Source organism: Cupressus sempervirens, chromosome 6, assembly GCF_028749045.1.
Source record: "Cupressus sempervirens isolate cs-2001-9-10 chromosome 6, ASM2874904v1, whole genome shotgun sequence".
NCBI lineage: Eukaryota > Viridiplantae > Streptophyta > Pinopsida > Cupressales > Cupressaceae > Cupressus > Cupressus sempervirens.
This window is the reverse complement of record NC_143123.1, coordinates 289,763,211-289,776,919: the sequence shown is the minus strand read 5'-3', so window position 1 is coordinate 289,776,919 and position 13,709 is coordinate 289,763,211.

Here is a 13,709-nt window from a genome sequence, read left to right as displayed (position 1 = left end):
TGACCATGCCAAACATTTCTTCTCCCACAACTCTAGTAATCTTCACATAATAGTGTATATGTTGACATCAATAACAAACACAGTCATGAATGCAACACATAAGCACTCAATCATTTCTCTAGCAATGCTAACATACTCCCCCATAGGAATACCATCAACATTCATGCTAACAATCTCCCCCTTTGGCATTGATGACAATATAAATAAAAAATATCTAAGTACCATGAATACCAAAATATTTATTCCTCATCTCCCTTTACTCCCCCATTCATGATGCCCATGAATGTAAACATACATCTAAATTGCATATAGGTTGTAAAGAGTTTTTCATGTTCAAAACACAACCATACAATACATCAAATAATCAGTATGTACAAAGAAGGTGTTAATCTCCCCCATACATAAACATATATACTCTTTCACATAAGGATTATCCTCTCTCCCTATCAAGAGTGTATAAAAATAATTTTTTTCATGTACTAATCTCTCCCCCATTGACATTAATGAAAATGGTATCATTATGTCAATTCTCAAAGTTTAACCATTTCTAATCCAATCTGCAAAAGCTCAAGTGTCCAAAGACATTGTTGAATACTAGTGCCAATAGTCCTTAATGATGCAGCTCAAACACAGACACTCCCCCATTAGAGAAGCATCAAGCATCTAGTCCAGACAAAAGAATAGTATAATGTTACACACTGGACTGATACAATATTTGCATCAACTTCTTTGAAGTAGGTTGAGGCATGACCCCAAGCATACCTCTCAAATACTCAAATGTATCCTTATCCAAAGGTTTTGAAAATATGTCTGCTATCTGCTCCTTTGTGCTAACATATTCCAATCTAATATCTTTCTCTATTATCTTTTCTCTCAAAAAGTGATACTTATTAAATGTCCTTTTTTTTTGAATGTAACACTAGATTCTTTGACATAATCACTATACTTTTGTTATCGCAATGTATAATAACATGCTCAATAAACTCAATTCCAATATCTTTCAACATCTACTTCATCCAAATTATTTGATTACAATTATTTGTTGTTGCTACATATTTTTCCTATGGTGCATTGTGAAATGTAATCATGTTTCTTGCTCAGCCAAGAAACCAATCTTCCTCCCAAGAAATATGCTCCACCATTGGTGCTCTTTCTATCATCTACACTTTTTGCCCAATCAACATCAGTGTACACATACAATATAAAATCATCGGATTTGTCATATCATAAACCATAATCAAGAGTTGCTTTCAAGTAGCTGAACTTTCTTTTTACTATTGCAAGGTGTGTCTCTTTAGGATCTACTTGAAATATTGCCATAGTTCCAACTACATTAACCTTATTAGGTCTAGTATGTGTCAAATATTGCAATCCACCAATCATAGACCTGTACTTTGTTCAAGTTCTACATTATAGGATTCATCTTTTCTAGATAGCTTACATCCAGTTACCATAGGTGTTCCAACAGTTTACAATTTTCCAATCCAAATCTTATTAACAAATCTTTAAGATACTTAGCTTGTGATATGAAAATTTCATCTTTGTTTTCCAAAAGCTACAATCCCAAGAAGTATTCCATCTCTCCAATCATACTCTTCTCAAATGCTTTCTTTATTTCTTCTGAAATGTCTTGTTGACTTCATGATTACCTCCAAAAATAATGTCATCCACAACTACTACAACAATCAACAAACCATCTTCATTGTTTATCAAGTACAAATTACCATCAATATTACCTTTCATAAATCCTTAATTTGTCAAATATTTATCCAATCTTTCATATTAGGCTCTAGGTGTTTGTTTCAAGCCATACAATGCCTTCTTCAATCTCCAAACCATGTCTTTTTCATCTTTCAAAGGAAAGCCATCATGTTGTTCAATGTATACCTCCTCTTCAAATTATCCATTCTAGAAAAGTTGACTTAACATCTATTTGATAAAATTTGAAGTTCTTGTTAGTTGCATATGCCAAAAACATTTCACTGCATCTAGTCTAGCAATAGGTGCAAAGGTTTCCTCAAAATCAATTCCTTCTTTCTATGAATATCCTTTATAAACTAGTTTTTTTTTTTTTTTTTTTTTCTCACAACTTCATCTTGTTTCTAAACACCCACTTAGGTCCAACAGCATTCTTATCTTTAGGTCTAGGAAACAATTTCCAAGTTTTGTTCTTTTCAATATACTCTAGTTCCTCTTTTGTAGCTTTTATCCAAAAGTCATCTTTACAAGCCTCATCAACATTCTTAGTTTTAAATTGAGCTATTAAACACAACTCTTCACTCCTTGTTCCTTGTCATAACTCTTTTGTTCATAATTCCAATGATATGTTCAATAGGTGATTCTTTGTCACATTTATGTTAGGTGTCACTTGCTTAACTTTGATTTATGCTCTAGGTTCAAATCTAGGTTCTCTTTATTCTTCTCTGAGTAGTTTAGTCTGCAAGTCAGTATCAACTTCATAAAATAATTCGAACTCAATATTTTGATTTTAGTCCTTTGATTAGCCTCTCATCATAATCAAGTATCATTTCTTGAATTCTAAACTTTTTATCAACTCTTACATTAACACTTTCAACAATAGTCCTCAATCTCTTATTAAAGCCTCTATGTGTTTTACTCTTCGATGAATATTCAAAAAACATTCCTTCATCACATCTAAAATCACACTTCCCAATATCATCATCTTTCTTACTATAGCATTTACTTCCAAAGACTCTATTGTATTTCACAGTAGGTGTATGTCAAAACAAAACTTCATAAGGTGTCTTAGTAGTGTCTTGTCTAATTTGTACTCTATTCATAGTGTATATTGTGATGTTCATTGCTTCTCTCTAAAAGATATGTGACACATTGTTCTCAAAAACCATTATCATAGTTGCTTCCTTCTTTTTGCTATCCCATTGTGTTGTGGAGTCTTAGGGGTTGAAAGTTGTCTCATTATACCATTATCTTCATAAAAGTTGTTAAATTATTTTAAAATAAATTCTCCACATATATCTAATCTCAAGAATTTAATCTTCAAACCAGATCCATTCTCAACTCCACTCTTGAATATCTCAAAAGCTTTAGATTTCTCTATAAGAAATGCAACCCATTGTTGACATTAAGATCTATTTGTCTATTAGTGACTTAACACTTAGTTAATTGGTTTTAGTTGCTATCGAGCTAAATAGTTAGATTGTAGTTCATGTCGAGCTTCAAAGTATCTGTCGAGTATCTGAGATAGTTTACAGTATTGCTTGAGTGTACCAGAGTTTACTGAGCTTTCTGGTGCAAGTGATGAAGATCTTAGTGTTAACCAAGCTCTGTAGTGTTAACCAAGTATGTCAGTGTCTATTGAGCTCGCAATGTTAATGAAGTGAATTCAATTTTGATTGAGCCATGGAGTGTTAATGGAGTAATTCAGTATCCAACAAGTTTCTTAGTGTTCACCGAGTTATACAGTGGTGACTGAGTCCCTGCTACTCAAAGTGATCAGTATGGACCAAGATTCAATGTCAACTAAGTGCCAAAGTCTGTCGAGTGTTGATAGTGTTTGTTGAGTGTCTGAACATCACCGAGTTGTCTTCAAAACCCAAGTTACAGTAGTGGACCAACTTTGTGAATTATGATGAGTTTGGTATTGTAGCCAACTCCAGAAGATAATTAAGTGGATTGGTATATATGTATTACATTGTATCATATCGAAATATAATAAGTATGTGAAAAATTAAGAAGCAAATGAGTGTGAATTGAAGAAGGCTACAAGTAGTATAAGGAAAACCAGAGACTTATCTATCACAGTCAGGTGATCATTGTAATTTAAGGAATCTCATTCAGCATATCAAAGTTGCATATCCGAGATCAATCACTAGTTCATCCTAATAGGTGCATCAATCAAAATCCTCTATCAAGGTGGACTTAACAGCCTTATTCCAAGTCTCCTAACAGAGTGCATACTTCATTGTATGTTTGTAAATCCTTTCACAAGGTGAACCTAATAGTCTTTATTGCTCCTAATAGGGAAAATCACCAAAATTGGTCAATTGTAAGCCTTAACAGGCAAACTTTATGTTGTAGTCATAAAGCTCAAGTGGGTATCATCCCCACCCCAGTTTTACTTTCTATTTTGGAAGGTTTTTGGGTTACTAATCTTGTGTCAAAGTGTTATGAATGTTTTATTGCTTTCATTCTTTCATGCTTGCAATTAGATTAGAATAATATATGAAGGATTAATTGGTGAAGTAAGTTAAAAAATTTATTGGTTCCTAATTCACCCCTCCCCTCTCAATAACCTAGCCTACCTTATATTTCCAAAAATTGGTATCAGAGAGTTTGGTTCTCACATCAGAAGTCAAATAACTTGAGAAAAGATCAGAGGCAATGAAGGTATTCAGGCTAGAAAAGGCTATTGGGAATGAAAAGTTGGATCTAGAATTAGCCATTGGAAAATTCAAGAAAGAAAAGGAGCATCTCTCTCAATCCTTGCAAAGAAGAAAAGATCTTACAATATAGATGAATGATAATCTCTACATTCAAGAAAGAATTGAAGATTTATGCCAAGTGAAAAGTTTAGATGAAGCCGATTCAGCAATCAAAGACCTACTTGAGAAGAATCTCAATCTTCAAGAAGAAGTTAGAAAGTTGACAAGAGAACAAGAAATTCAACCAGTTAGATTATGTGAATTCATGGAACGAAAGGAAAAATCCAAAGAAGAAAAAGAAGAAAAGGACAATGAAATTCAACAACTATCTCTTCAATAAACAAACTTTATTGATCAACTCAATGATGCAAATCAAGAGCTTATGAACCTAAGATCAAAAAATGAAAGACTGTAGAATGATCTCAATGTGGAAAAGAAAACCAATGAGAATGATGAAATCTGAAGAAAGCATGAATCAATTGAATGAGCAAAAACAATATAGACATAAAGGTAAAAATGGATTAATATATATAGATGAAGGTGAATCATCTCAACAAGGAGCTCAAAAGAATAAAAGACCTACTTACAATCATTTGGTAAGATAGGTCATACATCAAACAAGTGTTGGAGCAATGGTAAAGAAAAATTCAATGGAAAGTGTTACAACTATAATAAGCATGGACATAGAGCAAGTGAATGCATAGATAAACCTAAGTTTGAAGGAAAATGTCACAACTACAACAAAAAATGACACAAATCTTCAAAGTGAAATACCAAGAAATGGAACCTAGAAGAATAAATTGTGAAAGCAATATTTGGTTGGGATTAAAATACATAGTGCAGATGTCACTATTGTGGTGAGTTTGGGCACATTGTAGCAAATTGCACAAGGAAGGGAGACACTACAAAGAGATGTTCTATATGTACATAACTTGGACATATTGCCAAGAACTATATGAGCAAAGGAAGAGTCAATGATGAAAAGAAAGAAAAGGCTAACAATATCAAAAAAAAAAGAGGCAACAATGGGTGCAAAAATATCCAAAGAATGCAAGCCAAACTATTGACACCCAAGTCAATGAGCTGGGTGACTCAACCATTTCAACTTAGACATCCATGGAGATTACTGGAACTAAGATTTAGAAGAAGGCATCCCATACCAATTCCAGTTAGCAAGCAGAAGATCCATATCAACATTCAAGATGCACAAGGATCACTAAGCTATGATGACAACTGAAGACTTTATCGAGCAAGGTCAGGTCACAATACCTTACCAAGAAAGGTCAGGTTGCATATCCTTACCAATTTTTAGATGCAAATGTCGAGTTGGTGACTCTACCAAGTACCAAGTTAAGAACAAGTGGTGGTAGTTCCTATTGAGTCAAGAGACTTTACCGAGTTGAAGGTGTCTTCTGACCAATAAAGATCAAACTGAGTGGAGGACAACTTCTCACTAAGAAAATATTTTTTACGAAGCATTAATGGCGATGGTAAAGAGTGAATTTTGCAAATATTTTTTACGAAGCATTAATGACGATGGTAAAGACTGAATTTTGTTAAAAAGAGGAAATTGATCGAATCATTTCACTATGAATTTTTAGAGCGTAAGTGCAAAGATAGTTGAGGTTAAGCCTCAACGGAGTATAGAAGTCAAGAAAAAAGGAAAGGAAATTGTTCCTTCTGTTATAGATAAGGGTAAAGTGGAAGAAATTAATCTAGACAAGGACATTGTTATTCAAAATTGGGATACCTCTAACCTCACCTCTGAAGACATGGATAACCTTGGTGAACTTTGGAAAAAGAGAGCTAGACAACAGAAACTTAGACAAGAGAAGAAAAATAAAAATCAACTACTTGAGGACATAAAAAGCATATTCATCAATGTACTCAGTATTGAGGTTGATGAGAAGCAACCAATTTTGGACTAACTTGTTGAAATTGTTCACAAGTTTAATGAGGAGGTGAATGGACAAGAAAAAATACTATAGAGGGCAGAGAGAAATTTGAAAACAAAGTTTTGAATCAGGAAATCAAGGATAAACTATCCAAGATAGATGAAGAAATGAAGGAAAGTGCACAACAATTGTCACTTGATCCCAATTGTGGCTCTACACATTTTATGAAGATCAGGTACTTGACATATCTTCAGGCAAAACTATTAAGTGAAGAAGCTAGGATTTGGACCACACTTTCAGATATTCAAGGCGTGATTCTTCCTAACATGGATACATTGCAAAGGCATATTGCACATGCAAAGACATTGATCCATGACCACAAATTCTCCATAGCTGACCACATGATGGAACTTTTAGCAAAAGCACAAATAGCCTTGCATGCATCTAAGGTATTACAAGAGAATTGGGACAAGACCATGGCAATCATTTTGAAGTTACGTAGTGATTTCTTGTCACATTTTTCTATTAACTTGTAAATATTTTGCACATTTGGCATTTATGTCAAAAAGGGGGAGTAGATTATAGATATAGAAGGAGAATATTATCATACTCCAGATATATGTATGGGATATATATGTATGGGGGAGTACTAATAAGAAAATAAAAACATGTACAGATAAACAAAAAATATGTTTACAAAAGCAATTTTAAAAAATAAAAAATAAAAATAGAGGAAGAGGTTACCGAGCTATAGCAACAGACATTAGTCAAAATTGAGTTGAAGATTCAGATTGTTGACAAGGGGATTTTTGACTTGTAATTTTGAGAATTCATATTTTTGTTATGATAAGTGTTTTTGTCACTAATTCGAAAGGGGGAGATTGTTGACATTAAGATCAATTTATCTATTAGTGACTTAACACTTAGTCAGTTGGTTCCAGTTGCTACCGAGCTAAATAGTTAGATTGTAATCCATGTCGAGCTTCATAGTATTTGTCAAGCATCTGAGACCATTTATAGTTGTAAACACTTAAAATCATCCCTAAAGACTATATTAATTTATTAATATTGCCCGTGACATTGTAATTAATTATTAATTAATTAATTATATTGGTCACATTCTTCTACTTATTTAGTTAAATTAATTAATTAAATAAGTTCATTCTCCTAAGTATTTAAATTTAATTTAAATACTTCTAGCCCTAATGTGTTAAATTAATTTAACACATGATCCTCCATGTGTCCCCTTTTCTAAATAAATTTTATTTATTTAAATTTCGGCTATCCCATTAATTCTTCTAAACCTATGATTAAATTAAATCCTATTTAATTTAATCTTAAGCCTAGCCTAAAACTTAACTTACACCCATCATTTTCATCCTTCTAAGCCTACTTCCTCATTTAATCCCACTTAATCATCCTAATCTCTTTCCTAATCACCCTCATTAGCCTAAGTGTGTGCTCACACATGTGTGAGAAGGCATGCTTACACACTCCCCTTTGCACTCTTGTCTCCCACTCTTTTTCTCAAGTTTGCTTACACATGTGTGAGCAAACTTTGAATTTTTGACCACTTGCATGGCTCGCATGTCACCTTATGTGGCACTTATATGGATGCCACCTCACCAAGCCCTCCCTCAAACGTATAAATAGAGGCCTTGTCTCAAGCATTTGCATCTCTCATTATTGCATTGTCATCATGTTGGTTTGAGATTTGAGATTTCATTTTAGTTGAGCTTGCATGCTAGTTTAAGCTTTCATAGTAGCTTTTATGGTAGTTTTCATGGTGATTTCTAGATGCATACTAACCATTTGGTAGTTGGTTTAGCTTTTCATTTGCATCATTAGTCTAGTTTACTTATGCATTTGCATTGCCTTTGCATTTACATGTTAGTCTAGCTTGCATACTTAGTTTTCTTGATTGCATTTAATTTTCATCCTTGGATGCCTTCAAGTATGGTTTTCACCATAGCCAATTCTTGAGGTGTTCTTCATCTCGTGTAGCTTAGGTTCATATTTCATCATCACTCACATTTGCACATCCACATTCAAGAGATTCACTACATTGTTGTGTTTGAGAGAGCACACCAAACATACTCCACATCTTAACACACCAACAAGGCCTCTCATGGGTGCCTTTGTTGAGTTGTAGAGGTGGCTTGAGGGCTTGATTTTTTGGCTACTTTGAGTTGCAAAACTCAAGCAAGCATTAGTTAAGGTTTCTTTCATTTTGATGAGTACTTGTTACATGTTTTGAATTGAACTAATGTTTTCTTGTTTATCCACGCTCCCAACATGTCACTTCTTCTAGCACACATTTTAGCATGCTCGGTGGGAATCATGTCCCTGATTTCATCTTAAAAATCCACAAACAAACCTTGTTCAGCTATAGAAATCCTCACATTGTCATCCCTGTGAGCCGCAACGTCAGCTGCAATAGTTGTTTGTGCAGATCAACATCTACACAGACCAACATCTCCACTTTCTAGCATCTCTGTCCTAGCTTAAAAACTCACCTTTGCCACAAAAATCTTACTTTAGCTTCTATGTAGGAAAACATTCTATCGTCTAGATTTACACATTGTCATCTATGAATTTTTCTTTATCGTCTGCAAATACTAGTTTATTGTCTGTGTATTATATGGGTCCTAGTTTGTCGTCTGTGAATTTCAGTGTCTTTGCATTTTACATTGTCGTCTATGTCTAACATAGTGCCACGTCACCACAAAATGTACTAAATTTTTCTCTTTCATCTACGATTTCTAGTATCTCCATATTTTGTCATTTGTGAGTTTGAGCGTCTACGCCTACAGTTTGTCATTTGTGCCTGTAGACAGAGTTGCTTAAGTTTTTAAATTATTTTTGCTAACTGGTGACTTGCAGATTTTTACTAATAATTTTTCATGCAAAGAGTTAACCTTGAAATCTTAAAAAATAAAACCAATAGTGATTTTCATCAATTAGGAAATTTGAAGTGATTTTTATCACTTAGACTCAAAAGTTAATGAACTTGCATGCTTTAATCACTTTCATTTGAATGGATGACTGTTAGCATAGTAAACATTTGGACTTGGTGCTTAAAATTGACATGAATGTTAGGTAGATAACATTTGGACTTGATGCTTAAAATTGACATGAATGCTTAGGCTAGAAACAACATTTGGATTTGGTGCATAAAAGGAACTCACACTATCTTGAATGCCTTAAGGGACAATGGACATGTATGCCTAGGCTAAAGAACATTTGAAATTGGTGCTTAAAATTGACATGTATGCCTAGGCTAAAACACATTTGGGTTTGGTGCTTAAAATGAAGTCACACACTCTTGAATGCTATAAAGAAAATTGATTTTTATTTTTAACATCTTTTATTTTCAGCATTTTATTTATGCACTCTTGATTTACTTTCTTGTTGACGAATCTGCACTTTTATTTATGTTGGCAACATTTCAAGTTGGAAAGAACCTTGCATGTTTTAATCACGAGTGTCTTCAAGTAGATAGAAAACTTAAAGCTTTATTGGGAAAGAACAAGTGTCTTTTAAACCCCAAGACCACTTACATATTCTCTCCCCTCGTGCCTTCGGGTGATCTTGGGTTCACAAGAAATAAATAGTTTTTTTTTTTTTTTTTGGGAGGCCTACTTGGGGATTTCATCACCCCTTGGGACGACCTCAACTCTAGTGTTCTGGCAGAGTATAAATAGCGGGAGGTGAATCGAAAGACACCTCTCTTGGAAGCATAATATTGTCACTCTTAGCTAAGCCTCAAAGAATTTTATACCTTTAGGAAGTGAAGGAGGAGATTTGGGTTACCGTCTCCCCCTGATTGTGTGGAAGTATTTTCTTTCATCTATAGATTTGGGCCTCACATACCTTGTGTATATCGAAGACACCCCTTAGATAAGCCTTGTTCATCCTAGTGGCAGCCTTATTAGGATTGTTGGCATGTTCAACGTGCTTGTTCAAACAAGTTCTAAGATGAGTGAAATTGTGAAGTAGCCTTTCATTGAGTGAAATGTGGTAAGTGAGGTCCTCTTCACTCACAATTATTTTCAGAAATCTTACATTGAGTTTACATTTGAAATTGGTTAAGTCTAGTTAAGTCTTGTTGCAAAGTTTTTGGATGCTTGAAATTTGGGTCTTGTTTTATTCCTGCCATGACCGATACAGTCAACCAAGTCAAGCATAAGAAAGTGAAATTGTCTAAACCACCCATCTACTAGGAAAGGAAGAACCTAGCACATGGTGACAAACAATTCTGATATGCTATCAAAGACATTCAAAAAGAAGAAGCTAGACAAGACCATTATGATAGAATTGAATACAATGGAAAACTTTGAAATTGGTCTGCCTTCCCAAGAGTGAACCCAAGGTTTTTATTTCCAGTGAACGAGGATTGAGTTAACTACATAAGTGACCATAATATCTTCCATTTTCTATATCTACCTCCATTTTCCAAACTCCTAGTCCTCCATTTTCAAATTTTCTTCTAAGAGAGCTTGAACCTTTAAAACATCTTTTGAAATTGCGACGCTAGACCTTTTATCCCTAAGCAAACATTTATCCTAATTAGACTTATTTGGGATCACAAGTCCATCTCCAAATAGTGAGTAATCAATTTGGTTTCCTATCTTGCCTAAAGATCACTTGACTATCTTTGGTAGGAGAAAAATACTATTATCCTCTAATCAAATTTTGTTTGCTAAACCAAGATCTTTTGTCCACACTTGGGTAGTTGACCCTTTACTCACATAAAGTTAATAGCTCTAATCGTCATTTTCTTTTTCTTCCATAATCTTCCACCCATTAGTTGGTCACTATTACATGGTACACACATGATCAGGAAGGTTCACATTTAATCCCATGTCACATTTGTGGGAATCATTGAGGCAATTAGAGGTAAAGATTCCATTTCCTCCACACACAACTTCATTAGGGAGCACAATCCCCTCTGGTTTGAACCTTGGTATGCCTAACTCAACATTTGTGTAGGAATTAGAAGATCCCTTTTGTAACACAACTTTGGGGGCTAATGATGAAGAAGTATACCAAGATGAAGATCCTTTTGACCCCAACGATGTACCTAGTGATGTTAGGACATTCCTTGCAGATCCATACAATTTGGAAATGATGGAGAAATCCATTAGGGCAAACAAGATTGAGATATTCCTAAATTTGGTCAAAGATGGTGTTAATGTTCCCCCAAGCTTTGATGAGAGCACCTTGTTTAGACAAATTACAAAAGGTGGTGCTCTCATTTTGCCCACTTCCAATTCAGATCCAACTTCTAGCAAAGGGAAAGAAACCACGGTGGCAACTAGTGCTATGCCTACATCTAGCACTTCCACATAATCAACATTTCAATTGAGTGCAGAACATATTCAACAAATCATTAGTGCTATGCCCAATGTTACCACACATGCTAGTATTCCATAATCCACCTTGACAAGTACCACTCTGGGCTACTTAAACATTGGGCAAGTGCCTACTCAACCAATGGAAATTCTGACACAACTAATGCACTCATCTTATTTACAAATACCAACAAGTATGGTAAAGACATCTATGTCAATTCCAACAACTACATATCCATACATTGGCCAAAGTGGAGTACTTCCGCCCCCTCACACTACATTTAGGACTCCCTACAATTTAGGAGGTGGATTTGTGAACTCCTAACAATCACAAGTGCAACCCAATGAAGATTTGGCTCAAGAATTCCAAGAATTGTGAAATTTGGTCCTTAACATGAACAACAAAGGGGTGAAGGATTTCTCTTTTGAGGAAATTTGTCCTTTTCCGTTTGATAAATCCATCAATGTGGTACCATTTCCACCCAGTTTCAAAATTCCTAAATTTGACAAGCATATGGGAGAGACATACCCCATCACACATCTCAAGGAATTTTTCATTTTATGCCAAGAAGTAGTCTACAGTGATGATTATCTTAAGAGACTCTTTGCACGAAGTCTTGGAGACCCAGTGCTAGAATGGTTAATTAATTTACCTAAGGGATCCTTTACTTCCTTCAATGATTTAACAAGAAAGTTTATAGCACACTATTCTTACAACATTGAACATCATGCCTCATTGAGTGATTTGTGCAACACAAAGCAACAAAACAGTGAAACATTTGCCAACTTTCTACAATGATGGAGGCATCTTGCTAACCGCATGCCCTACAAAATTGAGGATTCCCACCTTGTGGATATATTCATCAAGAACTTGATACCCAAAATTTCTTTCCATGGGAAGATGGCTAGCCCCGAAGACTTTGCCACTTTAGTCAAGAAGGGAAAGACTATTGAAAATGGACTTTTGCAAAAAGGTACCATTAAACATTAGAATTCATCATCCTCACACAATGAGGAAAACAACAATAGAAAACCCAATTTCTAGTCCAAGAACAAAGGTGTCATGCATGATGGTGTCACTGATGTCAAAAACCTTCAAGGAGGAAACAACAACAACTATCGTAACCAAAACAATAATAATTTGAACAATGACAATCAACAATCTTGCAATCAAACACAATTTTTCCTCCCTAACAAAAATTACAACCGTGACTATGATTGCAATAGAAAGTTCATTAACTTTCATGAACCCTTGGAAGCCATATTTCAAAAATTAGTGGATCACAATTTGATGGTATTCCCTAACACACAACCCTTTGATAAGAACCAACCCAAATCAAAATGGTATAGGGAAAATGAATATTGCAAATACAATCACATTAAAGGACATGGCACAAACAAGTGTATAGAAATCAAAGCCTTCATCCAAAATCTTGTCTATGATGGACAAATTGAGGTAGAAGGAGGACCATCCTCTAAAAATGCTAAGCTGAAGATATTTCAAAAACCATGTGCTAATCACAATAATGATAATAACAACAATGGAAACAACAATACGAACAATGCAAATCAAGCTTCCACATCAAATGCATTACCTTATGATTATTCCACTAGCCAAATATCAGGGTTTGACTCCTTGTGTGGTAAAATTGAAATCAACGATATATGTGATTTAACTCCATGTGTGGTTGCATTGAAGAGGCAGACACTCATATTAATACCCTTGTCCTACAAGTAGCTCATTGTGATGCCACCACTTGATGAGGAAGACGTACTTTGCAAGCTGCCACTCCTAATCACACTAATTCATCAGTGCCACATGCGCTTGTTGCGCCATCCACTTCATAAAGGCCTGCTTCTCACTGTGATGTGTTATCCCAATTAAGTAAGACTCCTGCACAAATATCCATTCTTAAGATCCTAACCACATCACCCATCCACAAAGAGATCTTGGAGAAGGATCTTTTAGAGTCTCACGTTCCTAAAAATATTAATGCCTCCCAATTCACCGCCATGATTGGAAACCTTGCTGCCGAACAACACCTAGTTTTCACAGA